This window comes from Aquila chrysaetos, chromosome 17 (assembly GCF_900496995.4).
Source record: "Aquila chrysaetos chrysaetos chromosome 17, bAquChr1.4, whole genome shotgun sequence".
In the NCBI taxonomy this organism is placed as follows: Eukaryota; Metazoa; Chordata; class Aves; order Accipitriformes; family Accipitridae; genus Aquila; species Aquila chrysaetos.
In genome coordinates, this window is record NC_044020.1 from 129824 (window position 1) to 146602 (window position 16779).

Here is a 16779-nt window from a genome sequence, read left to right on the forward strand (position 1 = left end):
TGTCCTCATCTAATCCCTTCCTGCAGTCAGAGTTTCTTAAGTGGTGTCTTGTGTGCTTTGCTTCATCTAGTCTTGTGTGAATCAGGTGATGGGAGCTCCTCTGGGATGCTGTCTTGCAGTCTTGTAGATTAATATTTCCTTTGCTTAATTTAATTTACATTTATACCATTTATACTCCCTCAGACAACCCTACACAGTCTTTCTCACTCCCTGGTGCTTCTGCACCCCTGAAGTTCTCATATGCAATTCCCATGATGCTTTTCACAGTTGTTATTTGGGCAACCTACACACACTGTAATCCCTTCCAGCTTTTTTATCATTTTATGTTCCTCTTTTTTTTATTTCCCTCCAAGTTGTTGACATCTAGCTAGCACTGAGTTGTCCACAACTAAACATGTCTTCAAACTGCGGTCTCACCACTATATTAAAAAATGGGACTACTGCCTGTATCTCTTAGAAGAGGTCTCTGCCTTTACAACCCCAAATTAAATTAACTGCATGATTTTTGCTGCCATATTACATTGCAAAAACATATTAAGTTTGCTGTCTACTGTCTCCCTGAGGTCTTCTGGTATTTCTGCTTTCATTGCTTGAGCACAGATGATTCCTCTCTTCACCTCAGTTTCTATCTTTCAGTAGCTCGTATGTTGTACCTACTGCCTTTTTAGACACATGGGATCGTTCAGGGTTCCTTTTTGAGGAACAGCAGTGTGATTCCTTACACATAAGTAAATTCTCTCTATTTTTTAGCATGAAATAGTCTGTCTCCACCATTTCCCCTCCAAGCTGTCCTATGATAATCTGCCACAGTGCAATTAAAAGGCATGTTACTCTCTTTGGTTTCAGATTTTCCTATTTATAACTGTATAGAGCACTGGCCTGTATGTTAATAATCTGCAACAATCTGTTTGAACGTCACATACTGAGGATCATGGGTTGAAACTCTTTTTCTGGAGAAAGGGAAACACTGTTCTTTCCTTAGGAAGTTTCTGCCCCAAATGTCAAGAATATGGATTAGATTTTCTTTGGTGGGGAATGACATATTAAAATGTTGCTTTGTGCAGGAGACATCTTCCTATGGGTGGCTCAACACTCTGAAATTAACTTCTCTGGAAATAAGGTCTATCACAGAAATTGCTGTCGTCCTCATTTTCTGTGGTATAAATACAGAGCAGTGTGAATAGAGGAAAGGAAAAAAACACCCTCATAAAACCAAAACACTTTGCGCCATGCATCATCTTCTTTCTGGGGAGAGAACAAGAAAAAGAAAAACAAACCCTCCGTGTGACAGATGTTAGTCAGATCAGCTAATGCAGTCCTAGAAGGTACTTGGATATTATGTTTATGAAAACGGTATAAGAATCAATACAGAAGGGAATACATTTTATCATATTCTATTTCACAGATAAGAGAATCTGGAAGAATCAGTTAAAGCATGCAAGACATTAAAAGTAAAAGTGGTGTTGTAGCTGCGATGGTCTAAAGATCCTAGGAAAGCAAGGTTTGTGGCGAAAGGTAGCATCTTTTATTAGATCAGCTGATAAGAGCTGGAAAAAGCAAACAAGCTTTTGGGCTCAGGGTCTTTTTATCAGATCTGACAGAAAGCAGCAATATTCAAGCTAACCACAGGTTAGATGCAGTTGCTCTTAGTTTAATCTAATTGTATTAATCAATTTGACCACATGAGGAAAAAAAGGAGCACCTATGGAGCCGAAAGGGCTGTGAGCAGAAGTGACTGACAGGCTACTGGTTCTCTGCTGGACCACTAGCAAAAAAGGGTTGTTTGTGCTGGTGACAAAGGGAGAGGTCAGCAGGGAGGCTGTAACAGCCTAGGGAAGCAACATCTCCATTAAATCCACAAGCTTTAGTATTTAGGGATTATAAGTTTTAATTCCGAGCCTCATCTTTTGGGAACATTTTGTAGGTGTCCTTTGGGATAAGGATTGAGGGGTTCGAGTTGTTGCTGTCTGACAAATACTCTCCTAATGATGAGTACATGTTTCTGTCCTTTATTGGCTGGCTGTACACATTTGTTCTAAGACAGGCATTATTTAGTTTCATTCACATGGTTTCTGGGGGGGTATCTTGTGTGCTTGATGAAGTGATGAACTGTAGAGATTTGGGACAAGTGCATGCAGGAACAAAGAATTTCGGCAATTTTGCTATGGCAGGAAGGGCATTGATTATGCTGTCTGTGGAGTGGTACTAGTGTATTTAATGTTTGATGCTCTGGCTGTATCTGGTTCTATTTCATGTGTTTTCATCTGTGGATTTGCTTCCTGTAATGAGCTGGGAAAGGGAGAGCCTGAAGGTTAGGAGAAGAGACACAGGGAAAAAAATCTTTCAGAGACAGTAATTTAAAAGATTATTTTATGTGTGGATTTTAGCGTGGAATATTATCGCTATTGGGGCACATGGTTGCGGGAGGGAATGCTACAGTAGAGACTCTAAAATAAAAAGCAGAAAAACAAATTTGCAGAAAGCTAATGTGGTCAGAGACTTTGCCAGTCCTTGTTAATTTTGGTTGCAATAGACAAACACCAAATAAACCTTGATCCCTTGAAAAGTGGTTTTCTAAAATTGCTGTCGTTGCTGTCGTTATCTTTATTGTAGTAAATTCGTATCTATTTCGTTGGAAGAGTGACCTTGCTGGATAAAGCAGATCACCAGTGTGCTCCTCAGAGCAGGTGCAACACTATCTGCAGGGCTGGCTGAATCTCACAGCTTCTTGGTGCATTTTGGATGGCTGCTGGTCTTACTGCATGCGCTTTATAAAGGAAGTTTTATGGTCTGTAGGTTCTTGTGTATGTGCTAGCTTGCAGGGTGCCATTTTTTAATGTCAATCGTGGTGTCTAGAAAGCTGATGTCAGTGTAGGAGCAATCTTGGGACTGACTAGAGCAGCAGGGAAGCTGCTCGTTGAATTTGCTCGTTGTATTTGTTGAAGGAGTCCGAGGCTTTCTGAGCTGCCCACATTTCTGATAGTAAATGTTATCTGTGTTTCCTATATATGGCCTGGCTTGGTGGTGTAATGTTTTTCAGACTTGGCTTGTGAAGAAAAATGGCATATAGGGGCATTGAAGAGCTGCAGAAAGGTGATCTCTCTCTGCCCCCCACTTAGAGCTTGGCAAACAAAAGGAGATGACTAAATGCTGTCTGAAGAAGTGAGCTGGATGCTTGCTGCATGATGTAGCAGATACGAAAATTTCACATGGTTAAAAAAAAAAAAAGACTGAATGCATTAAGAAAAATCTTTTGGAAGGTGTTAAACACAAAGACCCCTGCTGTGGGTTGGGAAGTGCCTGACCACAGGATCACTAGGTCATGGGGGGGTCTTCTGGGGCAGCGTCGTGGACTGCTTTTTGGAGCCGCCAGTCTTGTCTTAGGGCTTGTCTGTTCAGCACTCTCGGAAGCAGGATGCCGATCTGACTCAGTACTGCCATTTCTCTGATCTCTTCTAGAGAAAATGAGGGGTTTTCCTCTCTTTTATTGCGAGCCCCAACTAGAATGCGCGTAATTACGTTTTTATTTACTTCCCAGACTGCTGCGGCAGGCCCAGGCCTATGCATCAGGGCCCGAAGCGCCGCAACAGCAGCCTCAGGAGGGGAACAGACGCGCCGTCCGGTGCCCGTTGCACCCGTCGCTCCCCCACGCTGGAGGAGGCCGGCGAAGCCCCTGCCCACCTCACGCCCCTGCTGCCCCGCAACACCCTCCCCAGCCGTGAGGCGGCCGCTCCTCCGGGAAAGCCGCCGCCCGCCCCGGGGCCCACCGCGGCTCCCTCCCCCGCCGCAGCGGGGCCTTCCCGCCCCGGAGCCGGGCCCGCCGGGCCGGGGCAGAGGCCGATCCCAGCGAGGCCTCGGGGGAGGGCGGGCCTGCGGCGCCGCCTCCGCTCAGGAAACGGGGGCAAGAGCGGGAGCCGGGGGGGGGGGACGACACGCGACGACACACGCCGGGGCGCAGCGGCCCGGGGCAGCACCCTCCCCCGCCGCCTCCCCCTCCAGGCAGCGCTGTGAGATGCCAGAGCCCTCCTCCGCGCCCGGCCCTGCCGAGGGAGCCCGCCCCGCTGGCGGCTCCTCCTCCTCCTCCTCCCCCGCCGCCGCTCTGCCAGCAGCCAGTCGGGCCTGAGACCCGCGCCCGGCTGCGGGGCCTGCCCTGAGCGCCGGCGGAGGGCGGGCAGGGGAGAGGGGAGGAAAAAACAGCAAGAAAGAGCCCCGGAGACCGAGCCCGCCGCGTCACATGAGCTGACAGGATCCGTACCCGCTCCCCTTGGCGCAACAAAGACTCGGGAGCCCCTCTGCCCGCCGCGGGACGGGACGGCGCTGCCATGGGACCCTGAGGGCCGGCCCCCACAGGTGAGCGGCGGCCGTTACGGCGGTTGCCCGCCCGCCTCACCTTGCGCGCGAGGGAGCCCCCCCGCCCACCTCGCGGGACGGGCGGGGGGCAGGTGAGGCTGGGGGCGGGGCGGGGGTCTCACCCTGACGGGGGCGACCCGCCTCGGCGGTGCGCGGCGGCGTGGGGGAGCGGGGGCGTCCCCCCCCCGTTTGTTCTGAGGTGAGTTTTTAAATCTCTTGGGGTTTGTGTGTCGTCGTGCCCCCTCCCCCCCCCCCCCCCCCCCCCGGCGTGTGCGACGTTTACTGGCGGTTTTATTTGTTTTTAAGCGGGCCGTAACCCGAGCTCTCCCCGCGCCCCCCGGGAGGGGGACCCGCCGCTCTCCCCGCCTGTTAAGGACAGGCGCCTCCGCGCCGGTGCGCGGGGAGTCCGGCCGCCGGGCCTGCCGGTGGCGGGGGCAGCGGCAGCGGGGCAGTTTCTCTGGGACTGCCGAGAGCGGGGGGAGGCGCTGATGCTTCCCGCAGGCTGCCGCTCATCCCCTCGCGTGGGTATCTGTCCGGCTGTCCGTGTGCAGCCGTCGTTCATCTCCAGTTCCTTCATGTTATTTTCTTTTTGTGGCGAACACGCAGTTAATGCCTGCGGTTTTGTGCATTGCTTTCCCCCCTCCTTCCCCTCCCTTCGCCCATCTTGCCCCCCCCCCGGACCCCCCCCGCCACTTATGGACCAAGACGTCGTGACCTTTCTGGCTGTTAAGAAGAATATTAAGGTGATCTTTATTTTTGCTAAGGCACCATCCCGCTTACGAGCTGCCTTTCCCAAGCCAGATTACTGCTGGCGGTGGTAGGCAGCCCCTTGCCCACCCGGGACTTGCCCACCAGGACCGTGACTGGAAGTTGTTGACAGCGCGGGGGTGCACACATGTGCCACATGCTCCTCGAGCGAGCAGCCTTGCAGCCACTGAGGTTTACAGCTGGAAACTCCTGGTGAGAGCCCAGGCAGCGGCGTGGCGAGACCTGCTGCTGGGTGAAAAATACCCTAGCGAGGCTGGCGTCTGAAGCCTCTTCTTGTTTGGGAAGCGCTTTCCCTCATCTTTGCTCTGTGCAGGTGCTGAGAGTGTGGTGCTGGGAGGGTCGCTGGGGGTGTAGAGGTCAGGAGAAGTTTGTGGGTAGGAGAAGGGGGTCCTGGGGAGGTGAGCTGGGGGTGCAGGAGGAGCTTGCAGGGAGCTGGGGTGGCATAGGGAAAGGCAGGGAAGAGCAGGCAAGGGGAGAGCATGAGCAATGGGGAACAGGGGGCTGTGGACAGCCTGGGCAGGGGGCTCGGCCCCACAAGTGCTCTCCCCTCTTTATGTGTACGGCGTGGTGCAATGCTGCTGAAGGGAACAGTTCTATGTGTAAGCGGTTTCTGGGTTTTTTTTTTTTTTTTTTTTTAAATTTTATTTTTGCCTGCAACCCCCTCTGCTGTGATCTGAAAATAATCTGCTCCTAGGCACGGCTAGCATCTTCCTTCATAAGCCAGGCGGCTGCCTGGCTTGAGTCTTAACGCAGGCACCCGTTAACCCTGGCTCTGTCCAACTGGGAGTGTCCCTGGGAAGGAGTCTTCCCCTGCGTGGTTATCTTGGCTTGTGGGGACAGAGAAGAAACCACAGTTCCCTTTCAGAGGGAGGTGCTAGGCTGGCGTTGATAATTGTGTTAAATCTCTTCTCTAAGTCAAAACTAAACATAGTAAAGCTACGAGGTGAGGAGAAACAAGCCACCTGCTGCCCGCTGGGTGCCCGGTGCCTGTGAGGGCAGAAACAGCCCCCGTGAAGCCATTTGTGTTCAGGTGGCAGGGCAGGTCTGTGGTTCAAGCAGTAGGAAACCAATTGCATGCCAGGGAAGGCAGTGGGGAGAGGGGAAGCCAAGGGTGTGTAGTACCTTCCAGTGCAGCTAATGTGTCCCGAGACGTTGCACAGCTCCTCTCACTGCAGGCTTTGGAAAGAAAGGGGGTGCATGAGCAAGGAGTTTGGGAAGATACTGCTGTCAGCCTCAGCTGTTCAAAGACTATGAGTTAGTCCAGTCGTGCTGCCCCCACCTCAGTGTTTTTAAGGAGTGGTGTTGGGGTCCTTGTTGGCATCCTTAAGGGTGAACCAGATTTGCAAGTTTATGCATATCTTTGTGCAGACTTGGACCTGGAGTTTATTTTTAATGAAACCCACAAATCTTATGTAGTGTGACTTCAGTTAAAGCAGCAAATGCTCCAAAACCAGGCAAAACTGTGAAAGCAGGCAATACTGATTTTAATTGCTCGTTTTTCCCCAACCTCTTATTTTCACAAGATTCCTGTCCCGACTCCCCTCCCTTTGCGGGTGTTTCTTCGTCATGGTGGGGAACAGAAAGGAACTTGTGAATAGCTAGCTCAACTTCAGCTGATTAGGGCTGAGAATGTGACTGGTTTTTAATGTAACCAGCTCTGTCACAAGGGCCTGGACTGGGACCCTGACAGTTTGTTTCGTGTGGGTCATTAGCTGCCATGGAAGACTAATGACTATGGCTGACAACTTGTGTCCTCACAAAATAGGAGAAAAGGTTGGCTTTTCCCCTAGAGTGGATGGGAGGTTTGAAGTGAAAGTTAGTTTGTCTGTCCCTTCCCTTAAAAAAATGTACAGCACATTTTTGAAACTGAGTCATCAGGTAAAAGTTATTTCAAGTATTTTTAGGCTATTATGAATTCGATGCACTTTGGCCACATGCTTGCTGGAAATTGTAAGAGAGTCTTACTCAGATTTGCCCTGGCTGGGCTTGAAAAGGTGATGAGAGAGTTTCCTTGCTGCGGCCCTTTTAGATCCGGGCAGAGCAGAAGTGTCTTAAAAGGGTCGTGACAACTGCTGTACAATACCCTCTCTGCAGAGATCGTATAGGAGCGACATAAACTATCCAGCCCCATCTTTCTGGGCAGCCTTTGCTGACAGGGGTAAGCAGGTGAGGTTGGAAGCAGGAAGGGGTGGAATATTTTGATACCCTGTGCTCTGGACAAACTGGGAAGGGGGTGTGCAAGGCTCTCGTCCATCAGCCAAGTTTGTGCCCAAGACCGTCTGTGTTGCCTCCTGCTGGCAGACCAGTGTTACCTTTTGACTCGCTCTGAGCTGTGCTTCTGGAGAGAAGTAGCACAGGATCGGATACGTGGTGTGCGGAGGGCAAATTCCCTCCAAAGTCACTTTGTCATGGAAGTCATAACAGGGATGCACAGATGCAGGAATGATTATTAGTGTCTGATGACCTGGCCAGGATTGTGAAATGACGCTGAGTAAGAGATAAAAGGTTTTATATCCCATAAACTTGGTTCTCGCTTCAGGGTAAACCGCAAGGCTTTTCACATTTGAAAATATGTGAGTTTGATGGCTCTCTGGTAACTGCAAATAGCTGCAAACGTTAATCACTTGAAACAAGTCCTTAAAAAAAAGAACAGATGCAGATGCAGGCTATAGGCAGGAAACTGAAAGAAGAACCAATTGCTATTTTTTTTGGTGTATTTTTTAAATCACATTTAAGCCTGCATATATGATTCTGCAAGTGACCCAGCAGCTCAAGCAGTTTATTCATTTATTTAAAACAGCTTTGTAGTTCACCTTGAAAACCACTTCCTGCCATATGGTTATATTATTTCCCTGTGCCACGTTTTTTGCTAATTATCAAGACCATTTGCTTTAAAATAGGTGTTTTTAATTTCACAGCCTTGTCTGCCTCTCCTGCTTGATCCTGCCCTGGAGTCAAGAGGCTGTGTCTGTTCATTCTCCATGGCAACAGGCTGTGATATACTTGTTTCAATTTAATTAAAAAGCAGCTATCAAATTCTAGGCATCTTATATGTTCCTTATATTAGAAAAATATCAGTGGATCAGTCTCCACAACAGATCTACCAACCTCAAAAATAAAATTCTCTGCCTGAGCCACTGGTTTCTTTCCCAGTCCATCCCTTTTGGAAGAGTTTAGGAGAGGGGGGAGTGCTGTGGCTTGTCCTCAGGTTGGAGCGGATGGGGGCCTCTGGACTGGGGTCATGGTAGGAGTCGAGTTCTGGACTCCTGTAGTGTTGCTAGTAACACTGGGCTGCCAGTTGAAACTGCAGGACTACCTGTTCAAGCCCATTAGGTCGCCTCACTCCTCCTGCTGTTGTGCAGCTGTTGGGAGGTTTTGGGGCTTGATGGGTTGGCATGAACACCCCAGACCTTGCCTGGAAGGGAGGGCGTGGGTTGCGTGCTCTGTGCATGGACTCCAGCTTGCTCAGGCAGGTGCTTTCTGCAGCAGCTACATCTGCTGAGCCATTTTCGGGGCTAGTGCGAGGTTGTGATGCCATTGCAGGCTCGGGTGAAAAGGGCACAAGTATCAGTGGGCACAAACATCTGTACTTGCTGCAGTGAAAATGCAGAAAATGGCAGTTCTGCTAGAAATGTTAACTATGTTTATCAGCTCTCCCCACATGAGAGATTTTACAAGTCCGAATCCTTTGTGTTGTGTTTGGTTTTTTGGTCCATCTTGAAGCCTGTCTGTTTTTTGATGCGTGCATGATACGGCTTTTGGTTTTAAGCTGGTCACAGCACAGAAGCCCACAATGCCCTGTTGGTTTAAGCATGCCTGGTATTTCTATGCAGGCTAGAAATGTAGACCTTAATCCTACATTAGTCTTCCAAGCACTGTGGTTGTACAAATACTAGTTTGTGTTAGTCAGGGATAAGGAAATGTACGGGCAATGACAGGCAGTTGTTGACTAAAGAGGGGACAGTGTCGGGGAAGGACCTTGGGGATGGATGGAGGAGTGTGGTGAATTTACTAACCTACAGGTGTTAGGTTTAGTAGTAAATGGACAGAGTGGAACCAGTGTAATTAAGGACTGCCAAAATTAACGCTCCTTTTTGTCTTTAACACCAACACCCTAATTCTTAATAGGATTATTTTCCCTTGAAGGGACTTTTCAGATGACTCAGCCTTTGGAGTACCTGTGTACCGGTGGTGTTTTCTTCCGAGGAGAAGCTGGGCCTGCTGAGTTGTATAACTAGACTCAGGTGCTATTTCTGAGCTCTGCTAATGTGTGAAAGAAGAAAAGTTGGCCGTGCATTTTTATTAAGTCTTAAGGAGTGGTTATCATCAGAAGAGTGCCTGCACAAAATGGCACTTTTTTTTTTTTTTTCCTTTAGTGTTGCTACTCCTGGTGCTTTTTCAAAGTCACTGCTGGCGATTTTAACAGATGTAGGTTCTTGCTCCTCCTAGCCCTGCCAAAGCCTGCAAGGCTATGGCAGAAAACGTTGGACTCTCTCCTGGCTTGCTTATCTTCATTGATTAAAGTTATGTACAGAGTTTCTAGCTGCAGATTCCTGGTGATCATGCACCAACTGGGAAGACCCTCTTTGAGTCCCTGAGGTTAGCAGTTAAGCATGTGTTTACTAGTAAAGTGAGCATGTTTGGTCTATGGGATGCTGAGCGGTAAATCTGAAATCTCATGATGTTGTTCCTAATAAAAACAGAATAAAACCAAGCAGAACCTCAAAGCAAGCTTTTGTTTGCTACTGTATTTAAGCAGATAAATTCAAGGAATTTATATCCAACTGGTAACATCCTTAATTCTTTATTACTAGTTTTACTAGAGTACAGGCATGATATGTATTCTTTAAGAGTTCATCTATTCCTCTTGCTTATCCAGCTTTGAAGTAGACCTCGCTAATATTAATTTCTGTATAGCCTGTAACCTCATCTATAAAATGAAGGGAATACTTCATACAGGCAGCTGTGAAGTTACATTTATTGTCTGTAAATTGCTTTTAGTAATTGAGCAGAGGAGGTGGAGAGGAATAAAGACAGTGGAGTAATATGGGCTTGTTTTTTTTTTTAATCGAAAAGAACTGCATTATTTTTGTTCATCTGATGATGTAGAAGCTGATGGGGAAAGAAAAATGCTTTATCAAGAGCACCCTGAAACTAATAGTTAAGTTTGTAATGAAAACAGAGATTTCTGAGCATAGTGATGAAGGCAGCCATCTTGTTTGATAATAACAGAGTCCAGTTTAGAAATAGGCACAATTATTATTGGAAATCCTGCAGTACCTCTCATATTTCTGTCTGGTTTGGGTCTGCTCAATTTTAGTGTCGTTCTTTACGTACATGGTTGCCTTCATCATCCAGTTCAGAAATGCTATTGGTAGGTAGAGCCTAATAATAGGTAAAACTCCCTGTTTTAAGATTATTAGCAAACACTTCTATTGCAGGCTTTTCAGCTGGGCCCCTTGTTTTGTGCTGACTGGTATACTTGTTGGGTGAAACCGCAGTTTAACGTGGGTAAGGATGGATTTTCTTGCTGTGGCTGAACTAATCTAACCACTTGCCCCTTCTAAGAGGGGTGGTCATGCCTTGCTTGTGGCTCTGTGGCTGTATTCCTTGCCTTCTGCCCACTCTGGTGCTAAACGGATCCAGCTTGTTCAGCTTTCGGAAAGCTGACTTCCCCCAAAATATAAAAAAATGAATAGTTTTCTCCTGGGACAGAGCGCTGAACCTGCTCACCAGGTTCAGGCTAGCATCAGAGCTGCCGCGCAGGAGGGGCGAGATTTGTTTTGCCAGCAGTGAAAGGTAGGGAATGAAAGAAAGGTGGAAATGGGGCCCCCCTTTTTTGGCAGCAGTGAACTATTAGCCTGGTTCAGCTGTAATGTGAAACCTTGCCCTCAGACTTAATTTTCAGGTCCCTCCCTTCCCCTCTGCTCCTCTCATTCCTTCTCCTGGATATACTTGTGTGCCTCCAGATGCTGACTCCATTCCCAAGCAGTATTTTCAAAACGGGAAAAAGAGGGAAAAGGTTGAGTTTCACTGCCGCTGCAGTAAGAGACGTACCGTAGTTCCTGAGAGCCCATTGCTAGGAGCCTAAGAATTATTATTATTATTATGCTCATATATTATTTTTAAAGGGCTCAAAAAAACCCATAGCTATAACCCTCCCCTATGAGAGGGCTAAAGGAGACTGCCTGAGGCGATAGCTGTATGCTGGGTTTGTGAAAGAGCTTCCCCAAACGTGGTGATGGTGGCCTTTTGGACTGAGGCCTCAGACTTGGTGGGACCAGGTGGTCCCTGCGGCCTCAGATAAATGGCAAGAGCAGGGAAACGTCCGGAGAATTTTCTGCACATGGTGAGCCAGGCCTGAAGCTGACTACCACAGCACTAGGAGGAAGTCTCTCGATCTCTGAACTGTGACTTGCAGTTGTTCCAGGTACTCCTGCCTAACTAATTTTCAGGCACCAGCAGAAATTGGGAAGGCTTTGTGGGACACTGCTGTGGTATTGCAGAATAGTGCCGTCTTGCTCCAGAGATCCGATGAAGCCAGGCATGTGCTGAAGCTCAGACTCCGTGGGAACTGGCAAAGACGAACTTTGCTTCTGCTGACCAGAGTGAAGAGCGTTTCTGCCTTGGCTTTGCCGTTGATGGATCAGTGTATCTGCATTAGCCCTTGCTGACTGCGGGAAAGGGGGGATGTGTCACCTAATGAGATGCATGCCCAATTGTCTACTTAGCAGGGGCATGGTGCAGGTCAGAGTGTGCATTTGGGAGACTAGATGGAGGCGTCTGTTGGCCTACAGTGATTGCTTTATGGTTAACGGAGCAGTGTCTGTCTGGTGAATTTTATACAGCATGAAGGTGAAGATGATGTCAGTGAAGAGTAGTGTGCCAGAGGCAGCAGGATGCAGTGAGCCTATGCATGTGTAGACTGACTGAGGGCTGTACCTGGTGGGAGGGGCAGGTTGCAATTGGTGTGCTACACAAATTAGAAATGTTTGTGCAGCCATTTTCAAATAAGGAAAGTAGTAGGGAGGGATGAGGGAATTTGCTCCAACTTGAGAGTTGTTAGAGATTTGTTTCATGCTGTACTGCAGTTGGTTGGGGTTTTTTTAAGCATTTAAGCCTAAATTCCTCTCGTTGGTATATGAAGACATTATGGCAAGAGAAAGTTTATTGTAGGATTGTGTTGCTTTGCATGGTAAGATTATACACTGGGTGGCTGTTACAGTGGATTTGTGTTCCGTGGATGGAGTGAATAAAGGAAAGAAGCGGTGTATTGATATTAAATAATGGTGCCACTGGATATGCTGAGCACAAAGTGTCTTTGTTTTCAAGGATATGTTTTTTTAAAAATCTGACACACTTATAAGCCAGCTGCAGTATTTTTTTTTTTTAGAGACACATTTGTAAGAGAGGGGGCAATATAGAAAATGCTATAAGTAATCTCATTGAGAAGTATGTTTTTCTTCCATCCCTTTGCACATGTGTGCAGCCTCTAGGGGAAGATGTTACTGAAGGAGCTGGATAATCGGGGTCTTCTCCGGAGCTGCCATTGTTCTGATTGATGTAGTGGGTATTAGCTGGGGGATGTGTACAGATGCAGGGGCTGTCTGGGGTTTCATCTCTGCAGTTTCCCTTTTTTTCACTTCTGGGTAGAGATATGTATCCTAGCACTTTTGTCTTCCACCTACATCTCTTTCTCATCTCCTGTAAATACTTGCTGATTTTTTTTTTTGTTGTTCTTCTGGCAAATCTTCAATTGTGCTTGTAATGGGTGACTCTCCTCCTGTGCTGCTTAACCTGGCTCATGATGATGGGTGTTCCTGTAAGCCAGCCTTTCCTGGATCTCTTCGCTGAATTTGCATGCAATCTGCCCAGTCTGGGGCCTTCTCTGCTGTTGTATTGGTCGCTCTAGCGAAGATCCAGGTATTGTAGCTGACTCTAGCAATGCTCCAGCTGCCTCGTGGAGTGCAAAGGAATGCAGTGAAAGAAGCAGCCATTCCTGGGCCCTGTTTGTCCTCAGACTGGAAATGCCGAGGGCACATTATAGTTCCCATGTAGGACTGCAATAATTAAATAGTGCTGGGAGAGAGGGGGGAGGAGAGCGTGTGATGGTCACTTCAAATAGATTAACAAAGAGGGGCTATTACGGTGCCAGCAGAAGACATCCTTCTGTGGAGGTTCCTAGCCAGGAAATATTTAAAAAAGCTGTCCCAGAAAGCAAGAGGCAAGCCTGATAGGTCTGTGCTATAATTAATTGCCCAGATACCACTGGAGGAGCGGTTTGGAGAAGGGAACTCATATGTGAGCTGGGTGTGGTGTAGAGAGGGAAACGGGAATTTCCTGACTTCTGTTTGCAAAGCTCAAGTGTAGAAAGAATTTTAGACATAATAGGTGGAAAGAAGGACTAAAATTAATAGGTAGTTAAATTTTTTTTTTTTCTCCCCACTGTGTGCTCCTGGCTAGTGTTAGTTGAACATCAGTTGAAGCAGTACAGAGCATGCTTGGGAACTGGAGACATTAAGCAGAAAGAGAGAGTGAATCTGATTAGCTCTGCTTTTCGTGCATTAAGCAGAAAGACGGGCTGAAATGTGATTGCAAACAGATAATAGCAGCAGGCTCCTGAGGCACCACCACGACCTAGCATATGGGGTGATGGATCTAACCGTGCCATAGAACTGTTTCTTGTAATAGAAGCCGCTTGTTTTTATGTTGCGGTTCCTGTTGTACTTTCTAATTATCCTATTCATCGCTGTCTGCCATTTTGAGCCTGGCCACACGGGATGGCTCAGCCCACTGGAATGTGTGCCCTGTTGAGCACTTCTGCCCTGAATAGTAACCGTAGCTCTGGTAGCCAAAGGGTGGGAGGGAAGAGGTGCCAAGGCTCGAGAGTCCTAGCTATTTTCCCCCTTATTTCCAAGAATAATGGAAGTAACAGCTGCTGTTTTTGCCATGCTGGGAAAGATGAGTGCTGATGTTGTATGTAAAGCTCTTAACTTCACTCTGAAAGTGCAAGTATTGGGCTTTGTTGGGAGAAGGTTCCTAGTGACCTGAAAAAAGGGGCACCTATCAGTACTACTTATAAATAATAAATAAAAGCTGGCTTTGCTACACCAGCCACTTTCTCAGCACAGTAGCAGAGATCCTGGAGCCATTTCGAGTCTGTGGCCTCTCCTCTAAACAGAACAAATGCAGCAGAGAAGACAGGCTGGCAGAGGCTCAGCCATTGCAGGCTGGAATTGGCCCTGCTGATAGAGCATCCAACATCCCTGTGTGCTGCTGGGGGAGTTTACTGTGTTGATGAGGTGGCCCCTTCCCCAAAACAACCTGCTTGCCCTTCTGTCCACCCGAGGCTTTCATTGGTGGAAAGCTTAAAGAAACATTTCCAAAACTGGTGTGGATTGGGGGAATGCAAAGAGAGTGGGAAGAGCAGGGCTCTCCTTAAAATGTCTGAACAAAGCATAGTAGTAAGAAGCTCATGTGTGCACGCGCGCGCATGTGTATATGTGTTTTAAGGCCAGAAGGGGTGGGTCAGACTAGTGTTTCTGTGACCTTTTCTCAACTGTGTCTTGCCTTTCCTGTCTGCTGCCTCTTCTTGCTTGTCAGGGGACTTCCACTTCCTTCCCGCTGACCTGCAGGGCTGCAGGCAGCCTCCCTGCCCTTGTGGCAGCTCCCAGCTCTGGCTCCCAGCCCAAGCTGATAATCCTGACAGATTTTACTGGCTTGTGCTCTGCTCTGTGCCTTGCTGTAGGGGAGACAGTGAGTGAGGTTGTGGTGTGCATGACTTTCAGCATCATGCTGGCCCTGGGATTCCACCTGGTGGCATCCGTGTGAAACCCAAACCTCGTAATAAGCACTGGCTGAGCTTTGCTCAGTGAGGCCTCTTGCTTCCCTACCTGCAGGTGGCTGGCTAGCACAGATTTCGTCCAAACACACCTTCTAATTGTCTCTGGCTGTCCAGATGATTGCCAGTGGTATGGGGTTGGGGTGGAAGTAGGAGGTGTTGATAGCCAGGAAAGCAAAAATTCATCAGGTACCAGAGAGGGTAATGAAGATCTTCTCTCGCCACTCTCCCCGTGCATCAAAGCACACTTAAAAAAACCAGAGCGTTCATCTTTGACCCCCATTAATGACTGGCTTGGTCTGTGTAAGAGTTTTATGAGTCTGCTGCTGCTCCCACAGAGTTTAATTATTTAGAGCATGAGGTGGAGGTTTGTGCTTTCACTGCTGATGGTCCAGGGTTCAGGCCCTCCTGATGGGCCAGGGGGATTGGTTACAAAGGCAGTCTGGCTGGATATGCAACCACTTGCTCTGAGGAGCCGAAGGGAGGCGTGAGCTGCAGCTGTGCAGTCCTTGTCAGGGCTGGGAACATATCCTCTTCTCATTGTGCGAGGTCCACATGACCGTGTCATGTCGAATTCAAGGTCTGTGTCCTTATCTTCAGGGTACTTCATGGTCCGGACCTGAGATACCTTAAATGACTACCTGAAACCGCCAGGTGGGCACGCTTGTGGCAGGCCCTTCTTGTTGTTGAGCCCCTCAGTCAATGGTAGAGGCTTTAGGGGCTGGTGTAAGACTCTGGCAGCAATATCTGGTTTATCAGCCCTAGGCTACAGGCTCTTCCCATTCCCTGTGGTGGTATGCCTTTGCCTGCCTTCTTGCTGCTAGCAGCCCCCTCCTGTTTCCCCCAGCTCCTGCTCCACACTGTAGCAACCACCTTTCCTGCTGTAAGATCCCACCTTCAGCCTGCTGCTTCCTTTCCTTTGCAGTACGTCAGCTTGTTTGTGCCTTCCCTACTTTTCCGCATCCAGGTTTTCTCTGCTGTTAATACTCCCAAGACTTTGGAACACAGAACAGATGTAAGAAACAACCAGGTGACTGACTGATGTGCTCGGAGACCATTGTGCAGCTCGTGTTCCCAAACAAGCAGCTGGCCAGCTAGGCCAGGAGTGTTTCCCTGCTGTCCTGCTGACCATTCAGCCAGGTTTACACTTCTAGTGGGAAGGTGCCTGGCTCCAGGTCGGTTGACGGGGATGTGGGCTGGTCTGATGCATCAGCTGGCCAGCTGGAAGGGTCACACTGATGATGCTCGTGTTCTGGCAGCTGGTGGAACGAGTAAATTCCCCTTGGGATTGTGCTGCCTCTTACATTGGTGGGTCCTGAGGGCTTGCAGTGCTTATCAGTGCTGAAATGAAACAGCGGCAACTGTTTGGTGCAAGACTTAAGTGGAGGCTTGTTTCAGAGCAGAAGTGGTTGATATTGGTGGATCTGGGTTTGGGTGACAGCAAAATAAATTTATGGGTGGACTGGGAAGCCTTGTTTAATGTGGAAGGTTCACACTACATTTCTTGTACCATGCCCATCAATAATGAAAATGCCTATCACAGCAGACACCAAGCTAGCGGGTTGCCTGGTGTGTTGCTGCTTCTGAAGGTTGAGCTCGTTGTGCATGCTGGGGCTCACTTCTGTGCTCTGCCTGCTGCCATTTCTTACCCCCTGAGCTCAGGGACCACTTGAACCTTCACCTTCTTGCATCTGCTGTCCTGCCATCTCCTCGTACGTGCCTGATCTCCTGTTTTCTGCTGTAGCAAGGGCCTATGCAGGCTTTTGGTTGCATGCCAATGGGCTCTTCATGCTATCCCTATTTACCCTGGTTTATCTCTT

General features: G+C 48.4%; 1 protein-coding gene across 2 annotated transcripts in view; it reads left to right on the top strand.

The window, feature by feature from the left end:
• The first annotated feature begins 4079 nt into the window (after window positions 1–4079).
• Window positions 4080–16779, top strand: part of TCF20 (transcription factor 20) — a 132006-nt gene continuing 119306 nt past the window's right edge. For both annotated transcript variants that reach the window (XM_030041543.2, XM_030041546.2), the window contains exon 1: window positions 4080–4350. The gene's annotated coding sequence lies outside the window, so the exon portion shown is untranslated. The remainder of the gene's footprint in view (window positions 4351–16779) is intronic.